Raw genomic sequence first — 13,292 nt, 5'->3', positions numbered from 1 at the left:
GTTGAGTTGTTTGGTGTGTCACCCCACATACTGAAATGTTTCAGGTTCAACTCCCAGTCAGGGCACATACCCAGGTGGCAAGTTCGATCAGCGTGCATACGGGAAGCAACCAATTAATGTTTCTCTCTCTCCCCTCCCATCCTCTCTCTCTAAAATCAATAAAAACATATCCTTGGGTGAAGATTTTTTTAAAAAAAAGAAAGCAGGAGAAAGTTCTAGAAGTCTCTGAGAGTAGAAATGACTGATATTTTCCAACAAAAGAGGGGAGTACCTTCAGGTGAATAGTCAATGAGCTTTATTCAGAAAAAAAGCAGAAATTCTTAAGAGGAGAATCAGTGTATAGACAGACAGATGAGTAAGAGGTGAAGGACCACTGTATTTTACACACAGAACCTGTGTCCTCAGGAGCTCAGCAGCGTCCCCAGCATCCTTGCCTTTGAGAGGGCACAATATAACTGCAGAAAGGGGGACAGGGCCCTTTAACCGGCCAACCCCTTTTAATCTGCTTGTTAGCCTGGCTGAAGATAGGCCCAGGGGGTCTTTGACCAATGCCTCTCTGGGGAAAGGTCAAGGGTCAGAGGCACATTCCCTCAGCATCATTATCCTCAATTATTCTTCATTCAGAGCTACTTTCTCCTTCATTTGGAGAAAGGGCCTCAGATGTGTTTTCCAGGACACTGAAGGGTGATGACCCAACCCAGGCCCAGTCGCTGTGCTCCCCTTCCTCTCACCTCACTCAGCATCTCCCTGACCAACTGGGGGGGCCGGGTAAAGGGAAGTAGCACCTCACAGAGGCCCCTCGCAGACAGGAACACGGGCAGTGGGCACAGGCCTGTGCATCACACACTCACACATACCTCGCTCAGCAAAAGGCCCTGCTTCTCTCCACGAAGCACCCAGGGCTTTCTAATACAGCAGTTTGAAGCAGAGCATTTGCCACCAGACAAAACAGAGGTTCTACAAGTTAGCCCTGGAATCTCAGGCAAGTCACCTAACACCCTGAGCCTTAATGTCCTCGTCTGTATAATGGAGATAATAGCAGTTTCTACTTCATAGGGTTATGGCAAGGATGAAATGGGATCAAGTTCAAAGTAAAGGCTTAATACATGTTAGCTATACTATGATTAATATTAACATATTATTTTAGGAATAATCTTTTTAATCTTTCCTTGATGACAAATGTAATAGACGGTCATCGTAGAAAAGCTGGAATATAAGGAAAATACAGACAAAAAGAAAAAAAAAATCCCTGGTTCTTCCCCAGAGCTCAGCATTGTTAACAGTGGGAGCATTTCTCTTGAGTCTTTTCTCCAAGCAGAGACAAGCATGCACTACTGGACGGCATTATGATCACAAGAGCTACCATTCACTGCCTATAAATCCCTGGACTCTGAGCTCAAAGCCTGATGCACACTTTTTTTTTTTTTCCTTTTCATTTTCACTTATTGATTTGAGAAAGAGAGAGAGAGGAACATTGATATGTTGCTCCACCTATCCATGCATTCACTGGTTGACTCTTGCATGGGCCCTGATGGGTTATCAAATCCACAACCTTGGCATATCGGGATGACACTCTAACCAACTGAGCTACCTGGCCAGGGCCTAATGCACACTTTCTTCTAATTTTTTGCATAACTCTGTGAGGTTCTGTGGTACCCATTTACAGACAAGGAAATCGAGGCTAGAAGACGCTGAGCCACTGGCCCCGTGTCACGCAACTAGCAGTTCCTCAACAGAGCTGTGACTGTGGGACTATTTGGTTGGACAGCCTAGCTTTGCACCTAAGGACAGGCTGCAAGGGTGGGCTCTCTCAGGGCCTTTTCTCCCCCTGTTGTTTGGCTCTGCCACTTCTCAGAGGATACAAGCTGCTCCAGAAGTGGCCGCTTTCAGCTTGTCCTCTCTAAGCTGAAAGAATCTAAAAGAAGGAAACTGGGGGGTGATAAGGGTGTCAGAACCACCCACGCCAGGTGCTGGAGTTGTGCCCCAAGCTTACCCCCTCCCAGTGTGCACGTAGGCCTGAGAAGTCACATCCTCTCACTTTCATCAAAAGCCCTGTGACCCTGTTAGAAGGGATTTGGACAGAAATAGGATTTACCAGCTACTGCCTTCTACCCTAGATGGGCAGGTGGGTTTCTCACATCCCTCTGCAGAGATAACACGTAAAGATGCAAGTTTTACTTACTTTTGGCCTTATTTTGATCCAATTAGCCTTAAAATAGAACAAGAAACAAAGCCTTTCGTTCCACTATTCAATCAGAACAGTGAATTTTCAAGCTGTGGGTTAAATGGCTTCATGTTTCGTGAACTGCATCAATGATAAAAGTTCAGGCACCCACCTCTGGCCCCAGGCCCCATTCTCAGTCAGTTATTCACACACAATTGACTTCCAAGATGTTCCCAGAAAGTTCCTTCCTACTGAGGGTCACTAATGACTCAAAGGTAAGAAAGGTTTGTTTTCCCCAAGCCCAACAGAAGAAACCATTCACCCAACAACACAATGGAGAGCGGAACAGAGATTGAGACTCATTGACAACTGTCGTTACCATCTATAGACACCCATATTTCAGACTCCGAGCTAGATCCTGTTTCTATAGTCTCATGTCATCTTTTCACAATCTGGGAAAGAGGGCTGTAAAGGCCTCTTTTACAGAAGAGGGAAACTGATTCAGAGATTAGTAACTGGAAAGGCTGGAATTCAAACCAAGATCAACTGAGAGCAAAGCCTTTCACTGCGAGCAGTCTCCCAGCAGTACTGGGCTCTGCACAAAGTACACACAAATAACTGGTAAATCAACCAATCGGTAAATGAAAAAACAAAAAGCAAACTAATGATGTCCCAGCTAATCTGTGGTTTCTGGGATTCTGCAGAACAGCTGAGGCCCATCCTTGAGCACAGCTGAGACTATCTGAATGTCAAGACGCAGCCATTACCTCTTCCTGCCTGAGATCTGGGAGCACTGGGGTGCACAGGACCATAACTGCTGCCTCCCCCAGTACGTCCAGGTTGTTTGAGCTCCTCCAGCCCCTCCCTCACCTGGGAGGGCACTCTGGTGAACCACCCCTACCTTGGGTGGTCCTCACAGTTAATTTGAAAACTGAGACTCAGGTCCAAAGACCCAGACCGACCTTATAAAGGCTGACCTTTGACCCACATTGGGGAAGCTCCCTTCATAGGCTAGAAAGGCAACAATATTGGAGCAGTGAGGACATCCCAGTCCTTACCATGGCCACCTGCCACCAAGCTCCAGAAACTGTGCCCCGGGGATGCTCCATGTTTTCCCTCCCTGGGCAATAATTCCCTCATATTTTTTTTCTTAATGCCATTTATGTCTGGCAGCCTGACACTATCCAGTCCAGAACGGGACCCAACTTTACTGTGCTGCATCTCTGAGTGGCAACTCAGGTGTAGCTTAGAGAGAAAAAAATGTGAAATTCTGGGCTCTCCCACACAGTCTGGTTGGAGAAAGATTCCAGGAAAGGATTAGGGAGCTGGAGTCCTGACATAGTGCAGCAAAGGTGCACACCGTCTGCTAATGTTACAGCACATTAAACGAAGTTGTAAAATAGTAGCTTAAAGTTAGACAGGCCAAACATAACACAAGGAGTATGAAAAGCAAGGTGCCATTTTTTCCAACAAATAAGTTCCTTATATGAAGAGGCAGCTTAGGTTGATTTAGCATCTTGGACTACGATGCAGCTGCTATGACTTTTTTTTTTTTTTCAGCATCTTTAAAAAGCTCACCCCAATAAGTATTCATTCCAGTTTATTAATAATAGCTATTCTTTATTGTGTCCTTATTATGTGCCTGGAAACCTACAAACATGGTTTCTTATCCTTGCACCAGCTACAGGGTGAGAACTTGCCCCATTTTACTGCGAAGGAAAACGACATCCAAAGGGCCACAGCTCTGGCTGACTTCCATGGGGAATTAGGGTTCCCCCCAGTTGACACCATCAGATAAAAAAAAAAAAAAAAAATCACAAAAGAAAAACCCAGAGAAGAGCCTTCGGATTCGCATCACATTTTCTCCTTGGGACAGGAAACAACCGAGCTTCCCGGGCAGAGGAAAACGCTCCTCTCCTCAGCCCTCCCCGGAGTAATGGGCGGTTATTTTTAAAAACGGAGGAGGGAAAAAGTACCTGCAGCCTAGATGGTTCTCCCAAGCTCGAGAGAAAACTAAGCCATTGTGAGAGGCGGCAGGAGAGGACACGATGCTCCTTCAAGCTGGGCTCACGCCCCCCCCCCCCCCCCCCGCAACAAGCCAAACCGCAATAGAGATCAACACCCGCGCGCAGCCCCGAAGTATCAACCAGAACACAAAGGGGCGGGGGGAGGGGAGGGCTCAGACCAGCCGGCGTGAGCACGCCACCTGCTCGCAGGAGCAAACCCCGGCGCGCGGCCCGGGGGACCCCAGGAATTCGCGGGTGGAAGGGACCCGGAGATAACGCAGCGCTTTCCCGCCCCCTTCAGCGCTCACACAAACATGCACACATCGACTTTCCCGGTTTAAAAAGCACACACACCTGAAATCCACCTTCAAAACAATACGGGAAATACCAAGCGCGGAACGCATTTCAGGGGCTTTCCATCATAGGAGACGATTCCTGATGGGCACGGGGACGGGGTGGGGGGATAAAAAGTAGCGCAGCGCCCCGGGAGCGGGGTCCGAGTCCACCCTTACCAGCTTCATGGTGGTGTTATTCTGTTCCCAGCGCCACAGCATCACGCTCATCTTACTTCAGGGCGAGGAGGGACCGGGAAGAGGGAAACGGGGGGAAAGGGGCGGAGGGGGCCGAAGCACCTGCCCGTGCGCCCCGCAGGTCCGGCAGTCCCGTCGCGAGTCGTTCTCCCGGGCCCGGCCCCACCGGGCATCCCCGGCGCGCGCGGTCGTCTCGCTCCCGCCCCGGGGCCGCCGGTGCGCACGGGGACCCTACCCCGGGGCCCCCGCCCGCGCCGCGCCGCGCGCTCCGGTGCCTCCCCCGCTGCCCCGGGCCGGCCTCCCCGCCGCGGCCAAACCAAACAGCTCCCCCGGCGTCCGAGCGCCCGCGCCTCGCAGCGCAGCGCGGAGGCCGCTGGGGCCGCGGCGGAGGGGGGGTCGGGGTGGCCGGCTCCCCGCCCCCTCGCCAGCCCGCCGGCCGCCCCGCGCGGTCCCCGGCGCTTCAATGGGCAGGCGAACCCCTGCGGAGGGGCGGGGGAAGGGGGAGAAAAGGTTGGAGCCGAGAGGTACTTAACTCTTTCGGGGAGGGCGTGGGTAGGCGGGGCAGCGTGGGGCACAAATGGGGGTACGATGGGGGCGGGGGCTGCGGGACCGCAGCCTGGTACTCCCGGGTCATCCCGGGTCCTGAGCCCAGACACAACTCGCCCCTCTCCCCACGCGTGCTCAGCATCGTCTGCATTTTCTTTCTGCGCTGAACTCACCCAAGTTGTACACCAGTGGCCACTCCTGGGCCACCGCCCCCGGAGCAGCTGGAATTTGGACTCGGGATGGACGCACCATCACCACGGTCTCCGCACCGTCCCGGCCCAGACACCCTCACCCCGCTCCCCGGAGGGACGGGGCTCCACTGCTTTTTAAACACACCTGGCTGCTGCTGCCCCCACAGAGAAAATCGTGGCTCTCCAACTCGGAGAGGCAGGTGACAACAGCAGAGGACAGGGTAACAGGCTGTGTGGCCTTTGTTTCCTCTTCTGCCGCCCCCACCTGCCACAGGCTTTTTCTAGGGACCTGCACCCGAAACCTGTACTTTCCTCTAAGACATTGGGGAGCTGGGCATCTCCTCACTTTCTTGCCCAAACCCTGGTGTAGGTCCAGCATCGCCTAATCCAGCACTGGCCCTCCAGAGGTCCCCAACAACAGTGGCTTTCTTTCTTTTTTACAAGCACATGGAAATCCTTCCCACCTCAGGAACTTTCCGCCACTGTACTTGCTATGGTCTCAGTTCTGATGTCACCTCTTCAGAGAGACTGGTGATTTTTAATGTAGAAACCTTCTCTTTCCCACACTCTCCTACCCCATTACTGCTATCTTTCCTTCCTTGTTCTGCTCACCGTGTGCACTTAGCTAACTTGTATTTTTGTTTATTTTCTGCCTTGTCCCGTTAGGCTATAAACTCCACAAAAACAGGGACTTAGTCTGTTCTGTTCCCTCACAGTCTCCCAAGTGCATGGAACTGTGTGTGGTGCATAGTGGGAGCCTAGTAAATGTTTCCCAAGTGAAAGCCTGTTGACAATGCCCAACTCTAAGTTCCTGCAGCTTCCTCGCAATAAGGACTGAGCCAGACCCAGGCAGCACATCCCACATCCTGCCTGGGGCCCTGACCTACAATGAATGACTGCAGGAGACCCTGTTATGTACATCAATACACATATTTCTGGAGAACGAAACACAGGCAGTCATATTTGCTGCCTCACGGAAAGGGGCACATCCTAGGGGAACAGAGGAAGAACATTTGAAAACATATGTCATTTGAAAAAGCATATTCCATATTAAAATATCTTATGTATTTGGAAAACAGATTCTAAAATAACTTTTTTTTTTCTTCTGAAAATAAAGCTTGGCAAAATCTTATTGGCCAAGAGAGTAAAACACAATCTCTCTATTGCAGCTGTTTTAAGCATGGGCCCTTTATGCTGGCCCATGCTTAATGAGTGGGAAGGTGTGGAGTCCAGAAACCTGTGCAAATGCTGTGAGACTGGTGTTGGTGCATTTTCCAGGGAAGCACCGATAGTTTATCACATTCTCTAGGTTATCCAAAATATTAAAACCTACACATTTCTGGGAAGTCACTGAATGAACAATTAGTTCCCTATTAAAATTTTGGGTGGTCAAAGATGGAAACCACTATTCACGGTGCAAGGAGAAAGGGTAGGTTGGTATAGAGAGGGATCTGCCTCAACTTTAATTAAAGGGAATAGATCCTGTGGCCTTCCCTTTCAGACCTCACACCTTCAGAACATATGTGTGCTAGCTCATTTAACAAACACTGCTTGAGTGTCTGCCATGATGCATTTACCTGGCTCTGCTGAATACTGAAAATCAGAAAGGAGTCTGTCTCGTGTGTGTGTGTGCGTATGTGTGGGTGTGTGTCCCTACCATGCACACGCAGTCTATTAAAAAACGGACACATACACCAACAGTTGCAATGCAATGTGACAGGTGCTACAAAAGAGGGGCTGTACCGTATACAGCTGGAACTTAAAGAGGAAATATATGACCAAGGCTAGAAAGCATGGAAGAGCTTCACAAAGGTGACACTCACCTACATCTGGAAGGGTGAAGGCAGGTTCCACAGGAGGAGGGATGCATCCCAGGAATGTGGAATAGTATGTGCAAGGGTGTGTAGGGATGAGAAAGCAGGGCAGGTTCTGTGTGATCAGAATGTGGAGATCAAGTGGCAGGAAATGGGGCTATTTGTTAGTCTGGAGCAGGCTGTCTCTGAAAAGGGAATTCTACCCTTAATTCTTATAAACCAAGGGAGTGATTTGATTAGGAGGAGCTCTATAACTGTAAGAGGACAGCTTTGAAAAGATGGAAGCTGCAGGGAGGGAGACCAGCTAGAAGGCTGTTGAAATCACGCAGAAGACAGAGAATGAAGACCTGAATAAGGGGGCTGCTATCATGAGTAATCCACTGATGCAGTGGGTGTCCCCAAGGGGTAACGGCTGAGTTCACCCCAGCAGGCGTCCAGACCCTGCAGATTTTCAGACAGAAGTGGCTCCTGAAAGCCTCCTACACCTTGGAAAGCTATTCACCTTGGAAGGAGAAGAAAGGTCCTGCCTCTCCCAGGGCCTTTCTTCTCCTTCCTCCCATTTCTGTAATCTTCCACTAAGGCTTTTGATGTGAATGAAGGGAAAGAGATCAGCCTGTATTAATCACATGGGATAAAGTGGGTGGGAACAATGCTTGTGAAGGTCTGCCCTGAAGTGTGGTCTGGTTCCTCCCAGCTGTTGGCCTCTTTTTTTTTTCAGCTCATGGCTTTCTGACCCATCCCCTGGGCCTGACAATGCAGTGCTGACCCCTGCAGGCAGTGACCCCCCACCCTGCCTCCAGCTTAGCCCAGATCCCTGAGCATGACCTCTCTTAAACTCTCATGGTAGCCACCCCTGGTGGCACTGAAACCCCAGAGGCTGGCTCTGCCCTTTGCTCAAGTACCTTATGTTCCAGACTTTTCCATTCCTAGCATCAAGGGATCTGCCCCGCGCCTATCAGCATTTGCTCATTGCCTTCTCTGTCTTCCCTACTCATACTTCTCTGAATTTTCAGCACTTGACCAGCTATGGGAGGCACGTGATAAGTATCTCCTGAAAGAAAGTTGGAGTATCTATCTTGCTCCAAAAGGCAGAACAAAGAGGGGAGGAGATTCAGGCCAGAGAGCAGGGTTTGAGGCCTGGCACCCCAAAGATCTGCTCAGCCAAGGACCTTCCCTCGCCTATAAACCGATGCTCTGTAAAGTTCCTTCTCACCGCTAAATTCTGCAAGTCCAGCCCCTGTCTGATAAACTAATTTGTGTCCAGCTGTTATTGCCTTAATGTGTTTCCCAGATAACACACTTCAGTTTAACAAGGGTCTTCCAATCTTTCAGCCAAAACAGTGACTAATGGGGGAAAGTTCAGACGCTATGGAGAACGCCTGACAAAACGGGGCTCTCTAGACTGCCCTGATGTAGGATGATGTCTTTCCACCCACACATGAGGCTGATCGTGGGGGAATGTCAGCCTTCACATGGTGCAAGCATGACAAAGGAAAGACCGGAAGCTGTGTGTCACCCCAGAGGGCACAAATAAGTGAGATTGCTTGACATAGGGGGTCCATTACTTTATTCCCCAAGTGACTGGGCTTGACCAGTAAAACCACAAAAGAGTTTAGCATCATTTATTCAGCATGGTAGAGGGCACCTTTCAATCACTAAGAAAGGTCATTGTTCTCATTTTGCAGATAAAGACTCAGAGAGGGACAATGATTGGCTGTGATCAACCAGCTCAGAAAGCACCAAACAGAACTATCACTCAGGCCACTTGTCTAACCCCCTCTCTGCAGTGTCCATGTTACTGTTATTACAACATATAGGAAATGAAATCCCAGAAATGCTATTCCTGGTAGCAGACAGTTTTGCAAGTGACTTTAAGACTAATTTTAAATCTCCTTCCATTCTGGAAGGGCCCAGAGATCTTGAAGATGGAGGAAGAAGATGTATAAAAATTAAAAGGCTTGTGGAAGTACACAGCTGGCAGGCTTTTCAGAACCTGAGAGGCAAATTTCTAAAAAGCACTAATCGTTCCTGGAGAAGAAAGGACCCTTGTTGCCAAGCCAGTGGCAAGGAGGGCCAGAGCACAGGACATGCCATCTTCCCTCCACCAGCCTCGGAGGGGAGTGAGCCCCCTGCCAAAAGGTCAGCCTGGGAACACTGCGGTCTTCAGGGGGTCCAAGGCCATTGGAGGGTTTGAAAGTAAGATGTATGGCTTTCAGCAGCGCAGACACAATGTCACACTGACAAGCCCACAAATGAGTGAATATGCCTCTAAAAAGGGCTGGGCTGGGCCAGCAAAGGCTTTCTCTCCCTCACCCCACCCCTTTTCTTTTTTTCTGAGATAAAAAATTATGTAAAGGCATCTCCCAGTGCACATACTAAATGCCACTGCCTTGAACATGTTCCCCCAATAGGGTTTCATTTGTTTCTTTCTGGCTCCCCACACAACCTACTTTCTTCCTTCCAATGACAGGGGTCAGGTGCTGGTAGAGAATTTCTGGGTAGAGCAGTGCCTCCCATGGGCCCCCCTACTGTCCCTGGGGGCCGATCACTCTCCTGGACCGGGCCATCACAGTCACACCTCCACAATTTAGCCTAGGCTGTTCCCTCAGCATGAAGTGCTTTTCCTTCCACTCTCTGCCAAACGATATCCTGCTGATCTGTGGGCCCAGAGTAAAATTAACTGCGCTGATGAATTTGTCTTGGATTCCCCTCCCCCATCAAAACTATTCACACACCCCTCCATGGTCCCAGTATTTTGTTTCTATCTTCTCAATGGCCTAGTCCATCTCCTCTTGGAGCTGCAAGTGGGTACATCTCATTGATGTTATGGCTGTTAGTGCTGATATTAATATTATTAGCACTGGATTACACGTTGCTTGGGAACAGATGGTCTATCTTACTCCCCTTTGTACACCCAGAATAGTGCTTGGCTTATCGTTGGTATTATTAAACAGAATTAACACATTCCAAATGCTGGGACTATACAGAGTTTCAAGATCATCTAGTCTCTCCCTAATTTTGCAGATGAATCCCAGTCCCCTGTATAGAGCTCCTTCCACCGTACTGTGCAAAATGTGTTGAAAAGAAACCCAACTTGCTAAACTAAAGATTCACGTGTTTCCTGTGAATTCAAGTACTTGACATTTCCTTTTAAAGACTGCCAGAAGGAGAGCTTTTGGAGAGTGAGGATTATGTCTTATGTCTCTCTATACCCCCCAGTCCCCACCCAACACTTCCAAACACTGAAGGGGCTTAGGGTAAAAAATGTGTTTCAAAATGAATGAAGAATTAAAGACTAACTTTAAAGCTCCAGGGCAAAAGGTTTTAGACTTACCCAAGGCAGTGAAACTGGCCCTGAGCAATCCAGGACACCTCTCCTGAGAGCAGGCTGGCTTTTCCCTCAACTGGGAGGGTTGCCAGGTGCCCCTGGTATTTATTTGCTCTCTTCAACATCCCAGGCCTGGGGGCTCCTTCTCCAGCCCCTTCCCCTCCCACCACTGAAATGAGCAGATAAGGGTTGAAATTGTGCAATCATTGGGTGACCTCTGACCCCCTTTGAAGAGCCTCCAAGCGGCCCCCCTCCCTCTCCCCTCCTCCCCCCACCCTCCAAGGACCTGCACCTCCAGCTCTGACCCTATGGGGTGTCAGGGCGTGGGGACCTGCAGACATTTTTGGAAGTAGCTTAAAGACTTATTTTAGGCTAATCTAGCCCCACTCAGTTGGGCCAGGGGTTCATGTAAGGTGAAATACAACTGTTCAAGGCAAAAACGAAAGGTTTTTAAAAATTCTGCCACAGAACTGTGGGCACAGAAATATACATAGCTATTGTTGAAACACTTAGGAAAGTTAAATGGTTTCTAATTTTTGTCCTCTGTTCTGGTTTTGGGTCTGAATGATTCAAAGAAACAGCTTGGAACAGAGTTGCCCTCAGACTCGCACTGGGTTGCATGGGTCTGTTGAGCTTCGCTTTGTTTTGTTTTCGGTGGTTGTGGTTTGATGGAGGAGAGCATGGTGTGGTTCTGTTTATTTGATTTTCCCTGTGGGATCTGCCCTTTCATTGTGGGCCAGTTCTGGTCACCAGGGATTAAGGTTAGCAATTTAAGAGGCAGCAACTTTCCTGAGAGGCTGTGGGCTGCGCTTCCTGGGAACTGTTCAGAAACTGAGCACCTCCCTAATAAACTTGCTATAAAGAATGCTGTTGCTTTTTTTTTTCCCCACAGAAATTTTACGTGATTGAGCAATTAAAAGAACACAAATACCCTCGAAGTGTGTAAAAAAATGATTTCCCAGTAGAATCTTTGGAGACTTTTCCTTTGGAACAAAAGCAGTTGGTAAACTGATTCCACTTTTGTTAGGCACACTGACCCCCACCGGAGACTGCTTTACACACACGTGCACACACACACACCCCCAGCAGTGTGCGCAATGTACTATGAGGGCCTCCTTCCCCAGTCCAGGAGAAAGTGTCTGTGCTGAGTGCCACTGGGATGAGCATCGGGCTGGCACTCTGGGTCCAGTACACAGGGAGTGAGAGGAGGGCAAACAGGAGGAAACAGATGTCTGAGATGCGCCAGCAGAGACAGTGTGTGCACACAATCACCTTCTATTCCAAAGTCAACAGATGACAATCCGGGGAATCCCAGAATGAGGGCACCATTGTTTAGGAAAGGAAAACTCCCAGCACTGCTAATGACTCGTTTTTGGCTTCTGTGCAGGCCCATAAAATGACACTGGTCGTCAGGACTGCTGCCCTGGATCAGACAGCCTCGGGGGTTCTGGGAGTTTCTCAGATCCTGGAGCAGAAGTACTGGAGAGGCCCTCGAGCCAGCCCCTTCCACAGCTTCCTCCCTGTCATGCTCCAGTGACTCAAGGACATCAAGAACTCATGATGACCTGGCATTATGGTTGTCAAAGCACTTTCACATCACTTCCCAGGTGGTTATTCTTCAAATTAGCCTATGAACTAAGCTGGGTGGCTGCATGATCCCATTTTTCCAAGGAGGCCACTGAGGCACAGAGATGAAATGAGCTGTTCAAGGAGAGGTTAAGTTCAGCTGCTTAATGAGAGGGACAAAGCTAGGTCTTACACCTATTGGCTCCTACCCAAACACCTTCTCCTTGGTTTCTCAAGACAAGTGGACCTTATATGTTATTATTTACAAAAATAATAGTACAAACAATAATACTTTCATAAATGAATCTACTGTGTTCTACAGGTATCATTCTGAGACATCTGCATGTAATATCTCATTGAATCATCATAGTAACCTTATCATATAGGTTTGAGAATTACATGTTACAAGGGGAAAAACAGGCACAGAAAATCAAATAACTTGCGCAAGATCACTGAGCTAATAAGTGACATCACTTGGATTTAAACTCTGTTTAGCTGCAGAATCTACATTTTTAACCTGTGCTGTTCTCTCTCATTCTCTCTCGCGCTCATTTGCTCTCTCTGTGATAACATCATAATGTGAGCCTAAGATCAATAAATAACATAAACTCCACTGAAAGGGTTTTAACAAATAATAGGTGCCATTCCCACTTAGTGGGTTTTTTTGTTTTGTTTTATTTTGCATTTTTTTTTTTTGGTTTTGTTTGGTTTTAATGATTGCTGCTACTAAAAATAAAATTCCATTGAACACATCAAATTCTTTCTTAGATTATGAAATTGTAGATAATGTTTTACATAGCTCTGTGATCTGAGGCAAATCATAAACCTCTCCATATCTCAGCCTTCTCTTCTGTGAAATGGATATGATCATACCTCTGAGGGTTGTTTTGAAAATCAAGTGAGAAGGGACTTGGGCAAATAAATTCCTAGAACTAGTTTCCCAAAATTAATTGATGGGAAACAAAGTTTAGTATGTTCAACATTACTCATGTGTCTGAACTGTAGGACTTCTAGGAAGTTTAAATATTCTAGTGAGCATCCTGGAGTATTGCTTGGAAATGGAGTATTACTTCCCAAATTTTTTGACTACAGAGCCCTTTGGGTGGAGCATTTCTCAAGCTATTATTCTAAGGAACTCACTTTAGGA

General features: G+C 48.3%; 1 protein-coding gene across 1 annotated transcript in view; it reads right to left on the bottom strand.

Annotated features, from left to right (window-relative positions):
• NAV2 (neuron navigator 2) overlaps nucleotides 1–13,292 on the bottom strand; it is a 342,947-nt gene that overhangs the window by 276,442 nt on the left and 53,213 nt on the right. The gene's annotated exons all lie outside the window — the stretch shown is intronic.

This window comes from Miniopterus schreibersii (assembly GCF_964146895.1).
Source record: "Miniopterus schreibersii genome assembly, chromosome: 12".
Taxonomy (NCBI): domain Eukaryota; kingdom Metazoa; phylum Chordata; class Mammalia; order Chiroptera; family Miniopteridae; genus Miniopterus; species Miniopterus schreibersii.
This window is presented reverse-complemented; position numbering and strand designations above follow the sequence as displayed.